This window comes from Heptranchias perlo, chromosome 41 (genome assembly GCF_035084215.1).
Source record: "Heptranchias perlo isolate sHepPer1 chromosome 41, sHepPer1.hap1, whole genome shotgun sequence".
NCBI classification, from domain to species: Eukaryota; Metazoa; Chordata; class Chondrichthyes; order Hexanchiformes; family Hexanchidae; genus Heptranchias; species Heptranchias perlo.
In genome coordinates, this window is record NC_090365.1 from 11133340 (window position 1) to 11151110 (window position 17771).

Sequence of the window (17771 nt, forward strand, 5' to 3'; positions counted from 1 at the left end):
GGGGAAATTAGGGGAGTGAACCAATAAATGGGGAAATTAGGGGAGTGGAGCAGTAAATGGGGAAACTGGGGGAGTGAACCAGTAAATGGGGAAAATGGGGAGTGGACCATAAAATGGGGGAATTAGGGGAGTGGACCATTAAATGGGGAAATTAGGGGAGTGGACCTGTAAATGTGGAAATTGGGGGAGTGGACCAGTAAATGGGGAAATTAGGGGAGTGAACCTGTAAATGGGGAAATAAGGGGAATGGACCAGTAAATGGGGAAATTAGGGAAGTGGACCAGTAAATGCGGAAATTAGCGGAGTGGACAAGTAAATGGGGAAATTAGGGGAGTGGACCAATAAATGAGGAAATTGGGGAGTGGACCAGTAAATGGGGAAATTAGGGGAGTGGAACAATAAATGGGGAACTTTGGGGAGTTGACCAATAAATGGGGAAATTAGGGGAGTGGGCCAGTTCATGGGGAAATTAAGGGAGTGGACCAGTAAATGGGGATATTAGGGGAGTGAACCAGTAAATGGGGAAAATGGGGAGTGGACCAGTAAATGGGGAAATTAGGGGAGTGAACCAGTAAATGGGGAAATAAGTGGAGTGGACCAGTAAATGGGGAAATTAGAGGAGTGGACCAATAAATGTGGAAATGAGGGGAGTGGACCAGTTAATGGGGAAATTAGGGTAGTAGACCAGAAAATGGGGAAATTAGGGGAGTGGACCAGTAAATGGGGAAATTAGGGGAGTGAACCAGTAAATGGGGAAAATGGGGAGTGGACCAGTAAATTGGGGAGTTAGGGGAGTGGACCTGTAAATCTGGAAATTCGGGGAAAGGACCAGTGAATGGGGAACTTAGGGGAGTGGACCAGTAAATGAGGAAATTATGGGAGTGGACCAATAAATGGGGAAGTTAGGGGAGTGGACCTGTAAATGGGGAAATTAGGGGAGTGTGCCAATAAATGGGGAAATTAGGTGAGTGAACCAGTAAATGGGGAAAATGGGGAATGGGCCAATAAATGGGGAAATTAGGGGAGTGGACCAGTAAATCGTGAAATTAGGGGCGTGGACCAATAAATGGGGAAATTAGGGGAGTTGAACAATAAATGGGGAAATTTGGGGGTGAACCAGTAAATGGGGAAATTGGGTAGTGGACCATTAAATGGGGAAATTAGGGGAGTGAACCAGTGAATGGGGAAAATGGGGAGTGGACCAGTAAATGGGGAAATTAGGGGAGTGAACCACTAAATGGGGAAATTAGGGGAGTGGACCAGTAAATGCGGAAATTAGGGTAGTGGACCAATAAATGGGGAAATTAGGGGAGTGGACCAATAAATGAGGAAATTGGGGAGTGGACCTGTAAATGGGGAAATTAGGGTAGTGGACATGTAAATGGGGAAATTGGGGGAGTGGACCAGTAAATTGGGAAATCAGGGGAGTGGGCCAATAAATGGGGAAATAAGGGGAGTGGACCAGTAAATGGGTAAAATGGGGAGTGGGCCAATCTATGAGGAAATTAGGGGAGTTGACCAGTAAATGGGGAAATTTGGGCAGTGGACCAATAAATGGGGAATTTAGGGGAGTGGACCAGTAAATGGGGTAATTAGGGTAGTGGACTTGTAAATGGGGAACTTTGGGGAGTGGACCAATAAATGGGGAAATTTGGGGAATGAACCAGTAAATGGGGAAATTAGGGGAGTGGACCAATGAATGGGGAAATTAGGGGAGTAGACCAGTAAATGGGGAAATTCGGGGAGTGGACCAGTAAATAGGGAACTTACGGGACTGGACCAATAAATGGTGAAATTAGGGGAGTGGACCAGTAAATGGGGCTATTAGGGGAGTGAACGAAATAAATGGGGAAATTACGGGAGTGGACAAATAAATGGGGAAATTAGGGGAGTGGACCAGTCAATGGGGAAATTACGGGAGTGGACAAATAAATGGGGAAAATGGGGAATGGACCAATAAATGGGGAAATTAGGGGAGTGAACCAGTTAATGAGGAAGTTAGGGGAGTGGACCAATAAATGGGGAAATTTGGGGAGTGGACCAGTAAATGGGGATATTGGGGGAGTAAAACAGTAAATGGGGAAATTAGGGGAGTGGACCAGTAAATGGGGAAATTAGGGGAGTGGACCAGTAAATGGGGAAATTAGGGGAGTGGAGCAGTAAATGGGTAAATTAGGGCAGTGGACCAATAAATGGGGAAATTAGGGGAGTGGACCAGTAAATGGGGAATTTAGGGGAGTGGACCAGTAAATGGGGATATTTGGCGAGTGGACCAATAAATGGGGCAATTAGGGGAGTGGACCAATAAATGGGGAAATTAGGGGAGTAGACTAGTAAATTGGGAAATTAGGGGAGTGGGCCAATAAATGGGGAAATTAGGGGAGTGGACCAATAAATGGGGAAATTAGGGGCGAGCACTAGTAAATGGGGAAATTAGGGGCGAGCACCAGTAAATGTGGAAATTATGGGCGATCACCAGTAAATGAGGAAATTAGGGGAGTGGACCACTAAATGGGGAAAATGGGGAGTGGACCAGTAAATGGGGAAATTATGGGAGTGGACCAGTAAATGGGGAAATTAGGGGAGTGGACCAGTAAATGGGGAATTTAGGGGAGTGGACCAGTAAATGGGGATATTTCGGGAGTGGACCAATAAATGGGAAAATGAGGGGAGTGGGCCAGTAAATGGGGAAATTAGGGGATTGGTCCAATAAATGGGGAAATTCGGGGAGTGGACCAATAAATGGGGAAATTAGGGGCGAGCACTCGTAAATGGGGAAATTAGGGCCGAGCACCAGTAAATGGGGAAATTAGGGGAGTGGACCAGTAAATGGGGAAAATGGGGAGTGGACCAATAAATGGGGAAATTCGGGGAGTGGACCAGTAAAAGCGGAAATTAGGGGAGTGAACCAGTAAATGGGGAAAATGGGCAGTGGACCAATAAATGTGGAAATTCGGAGAGTGGACCAATAAATGGGGAAAATGGGGAGTGGACCAATAAATGGGGAAATTAGGGGAGTGGACCAGTAAATGGGGAAATTAGGGGAGTGGGCCAATAAATGGGGAAATTCGGGGAGTGGACCAATAAATGGGGAAATTATGGGCGAGCACTAGTAAATGGAGAAATTAGGGGCGAGCACCAGTAAATGGGGAAATTAGGGGCGATCACCAGTAAATGAGGAAATTAGGGGAGTGGACCAGTAAATGGAGAATATGGGGAGTGGACCAATAAATGGGGAAATTCGGGGAGTGGACCAGTAAAAGCGGATATTCGGGCAGTGAACCAGTAAATGGGGAAAATGGGGAGTGGACCAATAAAAAGGGAAATTCGGAGAGTGGACCAATAAATGGGGAAATTAGGGGAGTGGACCAGTCAATGGGGAAATTAGGGGAGTGGACTCGTAAATAGGGAAATAAGGGGAGTGGACCAGTAAATGGGGAAATTGGGGGAGTGGAACAGTAAATGGGGAAATTAGGGGAGTGGACCAGTAAATGGGGATATTGGGGGAGTAAAACAGTAAATGGGGAAATTAGGGGAGTGGACCAGTAAATGGGGAAATTAGGGGAGTGGACCAGTAAATGGGGAAATTAGGGGAGTGGAGCAGTAAATGGGTAAATTAGGGCAGTGGACCAATAAATGGGGAAATTAGGGGAGTGGACCAGTAAATGGGGAATTTAGGGGAGTGGACCAGTAAATGGGGATATTTGGCGAGTGGACCAATAAATGGGGCAATTAGGGGAGTGGACCAATAAATGGGGAAATTAGGGGAGTAGACTAGTAAATTGGGAAATTAGGGGAGTGGGCCAATAAATGGGGAAATTAGGGGAGTGGACCAATAAATGGGGAAATTAGGGGCGAGCACTAGTAAATGGGGAAATTAGGGGCGAGCACCAGTAAATGTGGAAATTATGGGCGATCACCAGTAAATGAGGAAATTAGGGGAGTGGACCACTAAATGGGGAAAATGGGGAGTGGACCAGTAAATGGGGAAATTATGGGAGTGGACCAGTAAATGGGGAAATTAGGGGAGTGGACCAGTAAATGGGGAATTTAGGGGAGTGGACCAGTAAATGGGGATATTTCGGGAGTGGACCAATAAATGGGAAAATGAGGGGAGTGGGCCAGTAAATGGGGAAATTAGGGGATTGGTCCAATAAATGGGGAAATTCGGGGAGTGGACCAATAAATGGGGAAATTAGGGGCGAGCACTCGTAAATGGGGAAATTAGGGCCGAGCACCAGTAAATGGGGAAATTAGGGGAGTGGACCAGTAAATGGGGAAAATGGGGAGTGGACCAATAAATGGGGAAATTCGGGGAGTGGACCAGTAAAAGCGGAAATTAGGGGAGTGAACCAGTAAATGGGGAAAATGGGCAGTGGACCAATAAATGTGGAAATTCGGAGAGTGGACCAATAAATGGGGGAAATGGGGAGTGGACCAATAAATGGGGAAATTAGGGGAGTGGACCAGTAAATGGGGAAATTAGGGGAGTGGGCCAATAAATGGGGAAATTCGGGGAGTGGACCAATAAATGGGGAAATTATGGGCGAGCACTAGTAAATGGAGAAATTAGGGGCGAGCACCAGTAAATGGGGAAATTAGGGGCGATCACCAGTAAATGAGGAAATTAGGGGAGTGGACCAGTAAATGGAGAATATGGGGAGTGGACCAATAAATGGGGAAATTCGGGGAGTGGACCAGTAAATGGGGAAAATGGGGAGTGGACCAATAAAAAGGGAAATTCGGAGAGTGGACCAATAAATGGGGAAATTAGGGGACTGGACCAGTCAATGGGGAAATTAGGGGAGTGGACTCGTAAATAGGGAAATAAGGGGAGTGGACCAGTAAATGGGGAAATTGGGGGAGTGGAACAGTAAATGGGGAAATTAGGGGAGTGGACCAGTAAATGGGGAAATTAGGGGAGTGGACCAGTCAATGGGGAAAATAGGGGAGTGGACTAGTAAATGGGGAAATAAGGGGAGTGGACCAGTAAATGGGGAAATCAGGGGAGTGGACCATTAAATGGGGAAATTAGGGGAGTGGACCAGTCCACGGAGAAATTAGGGGAGTGGTCCAGTAAATGGGGAAATTAGGGGAGTGGACCAGTAAATGGGGAAATTAGGGGAGTGGACCAGTAAATGGGGAAATTAGGGGAGTGGACCAGTAAATGGGGAAATTAGGGGACTGGACCAGTAAATGGGGAAATTAGGGGAGTGGACCAGTCAATGCGGAAATTAGGAGAGTGGACCAGTAAATGGGGAAATTAGGGGAGTGGACCAGTAAATGGGGAAATTAGGGGACTGGACCAGTAAAAGCGGAAATTAGGGCAGTGAACCAGTAAATGGGTAAAATGGGGAGTGGACCAATAAAAAGGGAAATTCGGAGAGTGGACCAATTAATGGGGAAATTAGGGGAGTGGACCAGTAAATGGGGAAATTGGGGGAGTGGAACAGTAAATGGGGAAATTAGGGGAGTGGACCAGTAAATGGGGAAATTAGGGGAGTGGACCAGTCAATGGGGAAATTAGGGGAGTGGACTAGTAAATGGGGAAATAAGGGGAGTGGACCAGTAAATGGGGAAATTAGGGGAGTGGACCAGTAAATGGGGAAATTAGGGGAGTGGACCAGTCCACGGGGAAATTAGGGGAGTGGACCAGTAAATGGGGAAATTAGGGGAGTGGACCAGTAAATGGGGAAATTAGGGGACTGGACCAGTAAATGGGGAAGTTATGGGAGTGGACCAGTAAATGGGGAAATTAGGTGAGTGGAGCAGTTAATGGGGAAATTAGGGGAGTGGACCAATAAATGGGGAAATTAGGGGAGTGGACCAGTAAATAGGGAATTTAGGGTGTGGACCAGTAAATGGGGATATTTCGGGAGTGGACCAATAAATGGGAAAATTAGGGGAGTGGGCCAGTAAATGGGGAAATTAGGGGATTGGTCCAATAAATGGGGAAATTAGGGGAGTGGACCAATAAATGGGGAAATTAGGGGCGAGCACTAGTAAATGGGGAAATTAGGGCCGAGCACCAGTAAATGGGGAAATTAGGGGCGATCACCAGTAAATGAGGAAATTAGGGGAGTGGACCAGTAAATGGGGAAAATGGGGAGTGGACCAATAAATGGGGAAATTCGGGGAGTGGACCAGTAAAAGCGGAAATTAGGGGAGTGAACCAGTAAATGGGGAAAATGGGCAGTGGACCAATAAAAAGGGAAATTCGGAGAGTGGACCAATTAATGGGGAAATTAGGGGAGTGGACCAGTCAATGGGGAAAATAGGGAGTGGACCAATAAAAAGGGAAATTCGGAGAGTGGACCAATTAATGGGGAAATTAGGGGAGTGGACCAGTCAATGGGGAAATTAGTGGAGTGGACTAGTAAATGGGGAAATAAGGGGAGTGGATCAGTAAATGGGGAAATTGGGGGAGTGGAACAGTAAATGGGGAAATTAGGGGAGTGGACCAGTAAATGGGGAAATTAGGGGAGTGGACCAGTCAATGGGGAAATTAGGGGAGTGGACGAGTAAATGCGGAAATAAGGGGAGTGGACCAGTAAATGGGGAAATTAGGGGAGTGGACCAGTAAATGGGGAAATTAGGGGAGTGGACCAGTCCACGGGGAAATTAGGGGAGTGGACCAGTAAATGGGGAAATTAGGGGAGTGGACCAGTAAATGGGGAAAATAGGGGACTGGACCAGTAAATGGGGAAATTATGGGAGTGGACCAGTAAATGGGGAAATTAGGTGAGTGGAGCAGTTAATGGGGAAATTACGGGAGTGGACCAATAAATGGGGAAATTAGGGGAGTGGACCAGTAAATGGGGAATTTAGGGGAGTGGACCAGTAAATGGGGATATTTCGGGAGTGGACCAATAAATGGGAAAATTAGGGGAGTGGGCCAGTAAATGGGGAAATTAGGGGATTGGTCCAATAAATGGGGAAATTAGGGGAGTGGACCAATAAATGGGGAAATTAGGGGCGAGCACTAGTAAATGGGGAAATTAGGGCCGAGCACCAGTAAATGGGGAAATTAGGGGCGATCACCAGTAAATGAGGAAATTAGGGGAGTGGACCAGTAAATGGGGAAAATGGGGAGTGGACCAATAAATGGGGAAATTCGGGGAGTGGACCAGTAAAAGCGGAAATTAGGGGGGGAGTGAACCAGTAAATGGGGAAAATGGGCAGTGGACCAATAAATGTGGAAATTCGGAGAGTGGACCAATAAATGGGGAAAATGGGGAGTGGACCAATAAATGGGGAAATTAGGGGAGTGGACCAGTAAATGGGGAAATTAGGGGAGTGGGCCAATAAATGGGGAAATTCGGGGAGTGGACCAATAAATGGGGAAATTATGCGCGAGCACTAGTAAATGGAGAAATTAGGGGCGAGCACCAGTAAATGGGGAAATTAGGGGCGATCACCAGTAAATGAGGAAATTAGGGGAGTGGACCAGTAAATGGAGAATATGGGGAGTGGACCAATAAATGGGGAAATTCGGGGAGTGGACCAGTAAAAGCGGATATTCGGGCAGTGAACCAGTAAATGGGGAAAATGGGGAGTGGACCAATAAAAAGGGAAATTCGGAGAGTGGACCAATAAATGGGGAAATTAGGGGAGTGGACCAGTCAATGGGGAAATTAGGGGAGTGGACTCGTAAATAGGGAAATAAGGGGAGTGGACTAGTAAATGGGGAAATTGGGGGAGTGGAACAGTAAATGGGGAAATTAGGGGAGTGGACCAGTAAATGGGGAAATTAGGGGAGTGGACCAGTCAATGAGGAAATTAGGGGAGTGGACTAGTAAATGGGGAAATAAGGGGAGTGGACCAGTAAATGGGGAAATTAGGGGAGTGGACCAGTAAATGGGGAAATTAGGGGAGTGGACCAGTCCACGGAGAAATTAGGGGAGTGGGCCAATAAATGGGGAAATTAGGGGAGTGGACCAATAAATGGGGAAATTAGGGGCGAGCACTAGTAAATGGGGAAATTAGGGGCGAGCACCAGTAAATGTGGAAATTATGGGCGATCACCAGTAAATGAGGAAATTAGGGGAGTGGACCACTAAATGGGGAAAATGGGGAGTGGACCAATAAATGGGGAAATTCGGGGAGTGGACCAGTAAATGCGGAAATTAGGGGAGTGAACCAGAAAATGGGGAAAATGGGGAGTGGACCAATAAATGGGGAAATTCGGGGAGTGGAGCAGCAAATGGGGAAATTAGTGGAGTGGACGAGTAAATGGGGAAGTTCGTGGAGTGGACCTGTAAATGGGGAAACTAGGGGAGTGGACCAGTAAATGGGGAAATTATGGGAGTGGACCAGTAAATGGGGAAATTAGGTGAATGGAGCAGTTAATGGGGAAATTAGGGGAGTGGACCAATAAATGGGGAAATTAGGGGAGTGGACCAGTAAATGGGGAATTTAGGGGAGTGGACCAGTAAATGGGGATATTTGGGGAGTGGACCAATAAATGGGGAAATTAGGGGAGTGGACCAATAAATGGGGAAATTAGGGGAGTGGACCAATAAATGGGGAAATTAGGGGCGAGCACTAGTAAATGGCAAAATTAGGGCCGAGCACCAGTAAATGGGGAAATTAGGGGCGATCACCAGTAAATGAGGAAATTAGGGGAGTGGACCAGTAAATGGGGAAAATGGGGAGTGGACCAATAAATGGGGAAATTCGGGGAGTGGACCAGTAAAAGCGAAAATTAGGGGAGTGAACCAGTAAATGGGGAAAATGGGTAGTGGACCAATAAATGTGGAAATTCGGAGAGTGGACCAATAAATGGGGAAAATGGGGAGTGGACCAATAAATGGGGAAATTAGGGGAGTGGACCAGTAAATGGGGAAATTAGGGGAGTGGGCCAATAAATGGGGAAATTCGGGGAGTGGACCAATAAATGGGGAAATTATGGGCGAGCACTAGTAAATGGGGAAATTAGGGGCGAGCACCAGTAAATGGGGAAATTACGGGCGATCACCAGCAAATGAGGAAATTAGGGGAGTGGACCAGTAAATGGAGAATATGGGGAGTGGACCAATAAATGGGGAAATTCGGGGAGTGGACCAGTAAAAGCGGAAATTAGGGCATTGAACCAGTAAATGTGGAAAATGGGGAGTGGACCAATAAATAAGGAAATTCGGAGAGTGGACCAATAAATGGGGAAATTAGGGGAGTGGACCAGTAAATGGGGAATTTAGGGGAGTGGACCAGTAAATGGGGAAAATGGGGAGTGGACCAATAAATGGGGAAATTAGGGGAGTGGACCAGTAAATGGGGAAATAAGGGGTGTGGACCAGAAAATGGGGAAACTAGGGGAGTGGACCAGTCAATGGGGAAATTAGGGGAGTGGACCAGTCAATGGGGAAATTAGGAGAGTGGACCAGTCAATGGGGAAATTAGGGGAGTGGACCAGTAAATGGGGAAATTAGGGGACTGGACCAGTAAATGGGGAAATTAGGGGAGTGGACCAGTAAATGGGGAATCTCGGAGAGTGGACCAATTAATGGGGAAATTAGGGGAGTGGACCAATAAATGGGGAAATTAGGGGAGTGGACTAGTAAATGGGGAAATAAGGGGAGTGGACCAGTGAATGGGGAAATTGGGGGAGTGGAACAGTAAATGGGGAAATTAGGGGAGTGGACCAGTAAATGGGGAAATTAGGGGAGTGGACCAGTAAATGGGGAAATTAGGGGAGTGGGCCAACAAATGGGGAAATTAGGGGAGTGGACCAGTAAATGGGGAAATTAGGGGAGTGGACCAGTCCACGGGGAAATTAGGGGAGTGGACCAGTAAATGGGGAAATTAGGGGAGTGGACCAGTAAATGGGGAAATTAGGGGACTGGACCAGTAAATGGGGAAATTATGGGAGTGGACCAGTAAATGGGGAAATTAGGTGAGTGGAGCAGTTGATGGGGAAATTAGGGGAGTGGACCAATAAATGGGGAAATTAGGGGAGTGGACCAGTAAATGGGGAATTTAGGGGAGTGGACCAGTAAATGGGGATATTTCGGGAGTGGACCAATAAATGGGAAAATTAGGGGAGTGGGCCAGTAAATGGGGAAATTAGGGGATTGGTCCAATAAATGGGGAAATTAGGGGAGTGGACCAATAAATGGGGAAATTAGGGGCGAGCACTAGTAAATGGGGAAATTAGGGCCGAGCACCAGTAAATGGGGAAATTAGGGGCGATCACCAGTAAATGAGGAAATTAGGGGAGTGGACCAGTAAATGGGGAAAATGGGGAGTGGACCAATAAATGGGGAAATTCGGGGAGTGGACCAGTAAAAGCGGAAATTAGGGGAGTGAACCAGTAAATGGGGAAAATGGGCAGTGGACCAATAAATGTGGAAATTCGGAGAGTGGACCAATAAATGGGGAAAATGGGGAGTGGACCAATAAATGGGGAATTTAGGGGAGTGGACCAGTAAATGGGGAAATTAGGGGAGTGGGCCAATAAATGGGGAAATTCGGGGAGTGGACCAATAAATGGGGAAATTATGGGCGAGCACTAGTAAATGGAGAAATTAGGGGCGAGCACCAGTAAATGGGGAAATTAGGGGCGATCACCAGTAAATGAGGAAATTAGGGGAGTGGACCAGTAAATGGAGAATATGGGGAGTGGACCAATAAATGGGGAAATTCGGGGAGTGGACCAGTAAAAGCGGATATTCGGCCAGTGAACCAGTAAATGGGGAAAATGGGGAGTGGACCAATAAAAAGGGAAATTCGGAGAGTGGACCAATAAATGGGGAAATTAGGGGAGTGGACCAGTCAATGGGGAAATTAGGGGAGTGGACTCGTAAATAGGGAAATAAGGGGAGTGGACCAGTAAATGGGGAAATTGGGGGAGTGGAACAGTAAATGGGGAAATTAGGGGAGTGGACCAGTAAATGGGGAAATTAGGGGAGTGGACCAGTCAATGGGGAAATTAGGGGAGTGGACTAGTAAATGGGGAAATAAGGGGAGTGGACCAGTAAATGGGGAAATTAGGGGAGTGGATCAGTAAATGGGGAAATTAGGGGAGTGGACCAGTCCACGGAGAAATTAGGGGAGTGGTCCAGTAAATGGGGAAATTAGGGGAGTGGACCAGTAAATGGGGAAATTAGGGGACTGGACCAGTAAATGGGGAAATTAGGGGAGTGGACCAGTAAATGGGGAAATTAGGGGAGTGGACCAGTAAATGGGGAAATTAGGGGACTGGACCAGTAAATGGGGAAATTAGGGGAGTGGACCAGTCAATGCGGAAATTAGGAGAGTGGACCAGTAAATGGGGAAATTAGGGGAGTGGACCAGTAAATGGGGAAATTAGGGGACTGGACCAGTAAATGGGGAAATTAGGGGAGTGGACCAGTAAAGGGGAAACTCGGGGACTGGACCAGTCAATGGGGAAATTAGGGAAGTGAACCAGTAAATGGGGAAATTAGGGGAGTGGACGAGTAAATGGGGAAATTAGGGGAGTGAACCAATAAATGGGGAAATTAGGGGAGTGGACGAGTAAATGGAGAAATTAGTGGAGTGGACCTGTAAATTGGGAAAATGGGGAGTGGACCAGTAAATGGGGGAATTAGGGGAGTGGACCAGTAAATGGGGAAAATGGGGAGTGGACCAGTAAATGGGGGAATTATGGGAGTGGACCAATAAATGGGGAAATTAGGGGAGTGAACCAGTAAATGGTGAAATTAGGGGAGTGAACCAGTAAATGCGGAAATTAGGGGAGTGAACCAATAAATGGGGAAAATGGGGAGTGGACCAGAAAATGGGGGAATTGCGGGAGTGGACCTGTAAATGTGGAAATTGGGGGAGTGGACCAGTAAATGGGGAAATTAGGGGAGTGAACCTGTAAATGGGGAAATTAGGGGAGTGGAGATGTAAATGGGGAAATTAGGGGAGTGGACCAGTAAATGGGGAAAATGGGGAGTGGACCAGTAAATGGGGAAATTGGGGGAGTGGACCAGTAAATGGGGAAATTCGGGGAGTGGACTAGTAAATGGGGAAATTAGAGTAGTGAACCAATAAATGGGGATATTAGGGGAGTGAACCAGTAAATGGGGAACTTTGGGGAGTGGACCAATAAATGGGGAAATTTGGGGAATGAACCAGTAAATGGGGAAATTAGGGGAGTGGACCAATGAATGGGGAAATTAGGGGAGTAGACCAGTAAATGGGGAAATTCGGGGAGTGGACCAGTAAATGGGGAACTTACGGGACTGGACCAATAAATGGTGAAATTAGGGGAGTGGACCAGTAAATGGGGAAATTAGGGGATTGGACCAATAAATGGGGAAATTAGGGGAGTGAACCAGTAAATGGGGATATTGGGGGAGTGAACCAAATAAATGGGGAAATTAGGGGAGTGAACCAAATAAATGGGGAAATTAGGGGAGTGAACCAGTAAATGGAGAAATTAGGGGAGTGGACCTATAAATGGGGAAATTATGGGAGTGGACAAATAAATGGGGAAAATGGGGAATGGACCAATAAATGGGGAAATTAGGGGAGTGAACCAGTTAATGGGGAAGTTAGGGGAGTGGACCAATAAATGGGGAAATTTGGGGAGTGGACCAGTAAATGGGGATATTGGGGGAGTAAACCAGTAAATGGGGAAGTGAGTGGAGTGGACCAGTAAATGGGGAAATTAGGGGAGTGGACCAGTAAATGGGGAAATTAGGGGAGTTGTCCAGTAAATGGGGAAATTAGGGGAGTGGACCAGTAAATGGGGAATTTAGGGGAGTGGACCAGTAAATGGGGATATTTGGCGAGTGGACCAATCAATGGGGCAATTAGGGGAGTGGACCAATAAATGGGGAAATTAGGGGAGTAGACTAGTAAATTGGGAAATTAGGGGAGTGGGCCAATAAATGGGGAAATTAGGGGAGTGGACCAATAAATGGGGAAATTAGGGGCGAGCACTAGTAAATGGGGAAATTAGGGGCGAGCACCAGTAAATGTGGAAATTATGGGCGATCACCAGTAAATGAGGAAATTAGGGGAGTGGACCAGTCAATGGGGAAAATGGGGAGTGGACCAATAAATGGGGAAATTCGGGGAGTGGACCAGTAAATGCGGAAATTAGGGGAGTGAACCAGTAAATGGGGAAAATGGGGAGTGGAGCAGCAAATGGGGAAATTAGTGGAGTGGACGAGTAAATGGGGAAGTTCGTGGAGTGGACCAATAAATGGGGAAATTAGGGGCGAGCACTAGTAAATGGGGAAATTAGGGCCGAGCACCAGTAAATGGGGAAATTAGGGGCGATCACCAGTAAATGAGGAAATTAGGGGAGTGGACCAGTAAATGGGGAAATTCGGGGAGTGGATCAGTAAAAGCGAAAATTAGGGGAGTGAACCAGTAAATGGGGAAAATGGGCAGTGGACCAATAAATGTGGAAATTCGGAGAGTGGACCAATAAATGGGGAAAATGGGGAGTGGACCAATAAATGGGGAAATTAGGGGAGTGGACCAGTAAATGGGGAAATTAGGGGAGTGGGCCAATAAATGGGGAAATTATGGGCGAGCACTAGTAAATGGGGAAATTAGGGGCGAGCACCAGTAAATGGGGAAATTACGGGCGATCACCAGTAAATGAGGAAATTAGGGGAGTGGACCAGTAAATGGAGAATATGGGGAGTGGACCAATAAATGGGGAAATTCGGGGAGTGGACCAGTAAAAGCGGAAATTAGGGCAGTGAACCAGTAAATGGGGAAAATGGGGAGTGGACCAATAAATAAGGAAATTCGGAGAATGGACCAATAAATGGGGAAATTAGGGGAGTGGACCAGTAAATGGGGAATTTAGGGGAGTGGACCAGTAAATGGGGAAAATGGGGAGTGGACCAATAAATGGGGAAATTAGGGGAGTGGACCAGTAAATGGGGAAATAAGGGGAGTGGACCAGTAAATGGGAAAACTAGGGGAGTGGACCAGTAAATGGGGAAATTAGGGGAGTGGACCAGTCAATGGGGAAATTAGGGGAGTGGACCAGTCAATGGGGAAATTCGGAGAGTGGACCAGTAAATGGGGAAATTAGGGGAGTGGACCAGTAAATGGGGAAATTAGGGGACTGGACCAGTAAATGGGGAAATTAGGGGAGTGGACCAGTAAATGGGGAATCTCGGGGACTGGACCAGTCAATGGGGAAATTAGGGGAGTGGACCAGTAAATGAGGAAATTAGGTGCGAGCACCAGGAAATGGAGAAATTGTGGAGGGCATGTAAATGGGGAAATTAGGGGAGAACAGCAGTAAATGGGGAAATTGCAGCACCAGTAAAAGGGGAAATTAGGGGAGAGCACAAAAAAATGGAGAAATCAAGGGAGAGCACAAGAATATGGAAATATTCGGAGAGAGCAAAAATTAAAAGGGGAAATTTGGGGAGGGCACCGGCAAATAGGGAAATTACAGCACCAGTAAATGGGAGAAATAGGGGAGAGGACCATTAAATGGGGACATTTGGGGAGGTCACCATTTCATCCGGGAATTAGTGGAGGACACCAGTTAATGGCGAAATTAGGGGAGGGAATCAGTAAATGGGGGACTTAGAGGAGAGCACCAGTAATTGTGGGAATTAAATGAGGACACCAGTAATTGGAGGAATATGGGGAGAGCACCAGGAAATAGGGAATATCGGGAGAGCACCAAGAAATGGGGGAATTAGGGGAGAGGACTAATAAATGGTGGAAATGGGGAGGCCCACAGTAAATGGGAAAATTAGGGGAGAGCACAATTAAATGCGGGAATTTGGGGCAAGCAACAGGAAATTGGAAAATTAGGGGAGGGCATGTAAATGGGGAAATTAGAGGAGAGCAGCCGTAAATGAGGAAATTAGGGGAGAGCACCAGCAAGTGGGAGAATTTGGGGCAAACACCAGGAAATGGGGGAATTAGATAGAGCACCAAGAAACAGGGGAAATGGGGCAGTGCACCAGTAAATGGGGGATTTAGGGGAGGGCAGCAGTGAATGGGGAAATTAGGAGAGAGCACAAAAATATGCGGAACCAAATGGACACCAGTAATTGTGGGAATTAAAGGAGGACACCAGTAATTGGAGGAATTTGGGGAGATTACTAGTAAGTGGGGAAATTAGGAGAGGGCCCCAGTAAATAGGGAAATTAGGGGAAAGCACCAGGAAATGGGGGAATATGGGGAGAGGACCAGTAAATGGCAGAAACAGGGGAAGTCCCCAGTAAATGGGGAAATTAGTGGAGGGCTGGAGCAAATAGGGGTATTAGGGGAGGGCACCAGTAATTGGGGGTATTAGGGGAGGGCACCAGTAATTGGGGGTATTAGGGGAGGGCACCAGTAATTGGGGGTATTAGGGGAGGGCACCAGTAATTGGGGGTATTAGGGGAGGGCACCAGGAAATGGGGGTATTAGGGGAGGGCACCAGTAATTGGGGGTATTAGGGGAGGGCACCAGGAAATGGGGGAATATGGGGATTGGACCAGTAAATGGGGAAATTAGGGGAGAGCACCCGGAAATGGTGGAAACGGGGAAGTCCCCAGTAAATGGGGAAATTAGAAGGGTACCAATAAATGGGGGAATAGGGGAGGGCACCAGTAATTAGGGGAATATAAACAGACAATACTGGAGAAGCTCAGCAACTGAGGCAGCATCTGCAGAATAATTAGGGGAATTGGGGAGGGCACCAGTAATTGGGGAAATAACTCACCCGTGGTATACCAATTCTGTATATATCAATCATGACCTCAGGATGTCCCAAAGTGCATTACAGACAATGAAGTACTTTTGAAGTGCAGTCACTGTTGTAATGTAGGAAATGCAGCAGCCAATTTGCGCACAGCAAGATCCCACAAACAGCAATGTGATAATGACCAGATAATCTGTTTTAGTGATTTGGTTGGTTGATATCGGCCAGGACACCGGAGATAAACTTCCCTGCTCTTCTCCAAAATAGTGCCGTGGGATCTTTTATGTCCACCCGAGAATTTTTTTTTATTCGTTCATGGGATGTGGGCGTCGCTGGCGAGGCCGGCATTTATTGCCCATCCCTAATTGCCCTTGAGAAGGTGGTGGTGAGCCGCCTTCTTGAACCGCTGCAGTCCGTGTGGTGAAGGTTCTCCCACAGTGCTGTTAGGAAGGGAGTTCCAGGATTTTGACCCAGTGACGATGAAGGAACGGCGATATATTTCCAAGTCGGGATGGTGTGTGATTGGAGGGGAACGTGCAGGTGGTGTTGTTCCCATGTGCCTGCTGCCCTTGTCCTTCTCGGTGGTAGAGGTCGCGTGTTTGGGAGGTGCTGTCGAAGAAGCCTTGGCGAGTTGCTGCAGTGCATCCTGTGGATGGTACACACTGCAGCCACAGTGCGCCGGTGGTGAAGGGAGTGAATGTTTAGGGTGGTGGATGGGGTGTCAATCAAGCTGGCTGCTTTGTCCTGTATGATGTCGAGCTTCTTGAGTGTTGTTGGAGCTGCACTCATCCAGGCAAGTGGAGAGTATTCCATCACACTCCTGACTTGTGCCTTGTAGATGGTGGAAAGGCTTTGGGGAGTCAGAAGTTCAGTCACCCGCCACAGAATACCCAGCCTCTGGCCTGCTCTTGTAGCCACATTATTTATGTGGCTGGTCCAGTTAAGTTTCTGGTCAATGGTGACCTCCAGGATGTTGATGGTGGGGGATTCGGTGATGGTAATGCCATTGAATGTCAAGGGGAGGTGGTCAGACTCTCTCTTGTTGGAGATGGTCATTGCCTGGCACTTGTCTGGTGCGAATGTTACTTGCCACTTATCAGCCCAAGCCTGGATGTTGTCCAGGTCTTGCTGCATGCGGGCACGGACTGCTTCATTTTCTGAGGGGTTGCGAATGGAACTGAACACTGTGCAATCATCTGCGAACATCCCCATTTCTGATCTTATGATGGAGGGAAGGTCATTGATGAAGCAGCTGAAGATGGTTGGGCCTAGGACACTGCCCTGAGGAACTCCTGCAGCAATGCTCTGGGGCTGAGATGATTGGCCTCCAACAACCACTACCATCTTCCTTTGTGCTAGGTATGACTCCAGCCACTGGAGAGTTTCCCCCCTGATTCCCATTGACTTCAACTTTACTAGGACTCCTTGGTGCCACACTCGGTCAAATGCTGCCTTGATGTCAAGGGCAGTCACTCTCACCTCACCTCTGGAATTCAGCTCTTTTGTCCATGTTTGGACCAAGGCTGTAATGAGGTCTGGAGCCGAGTGGTCCTGGCGGAACCCAAACTGAGCATCGGTGATCAGGTTATTGGTGAGTAAGTGCCGCTTGATAGCACTGTCGACGACACCTTCCATCACTCTGCTGAATTTGAGAGTAGACTGATGGGGCAGTAATTGGCTGGATTGGATTTGTCCTGCTTTTTGTGGACAGGACATACCTGGGCAATTTTCCACATTGTCGGGTAGACGCCAGTGTTGTAGCTGTACTGGAACAGCTTGGCTGGAGGCGCAGCTAGTTCTGGAGCACAAATCTTCAGCACTACAGCTGAGATGTTGTCGGGGCCCATAGCCTTTCCTGTATCCAGTGCACTCAGCCGTTTCTTGATATCACGTGGAGTGAATCAAATTGGCTGAAGGCTGGCTTCTGTGATGGTGGGGATATCGGGAGGAGGCCGAGATGAATCAGCCTTGTCTTTTGCGCTCACGTGCTGGACTCTGCCATCATTGAGGATGGGGATGTTACTCACTAACCTGAAAAGGGTGACTGTCGGTCTTCATTCATGAGAAAGAACTCCAGGTCGATTTTCCCTCCCTTTGCCCGGCGTTAACAGGACGGTAACCGCCTCAAAAT

At 47.5% G+C, this 17771-nt stretch overlaps 1 protein-coding gene across 1 annotated transcript in view; it reads left to right on the forward strand.

Moving 5' to 3' along the window:
• Positions 1-17771, forward strand: part of LOC137305872 (sprouty-related, EVH1 domain-containing protein 1-like) — a 147900-nt gene that overhangs the window by 80611 nt on the left and 49518 nt on the right. The window lies entirely within an intron of this gene.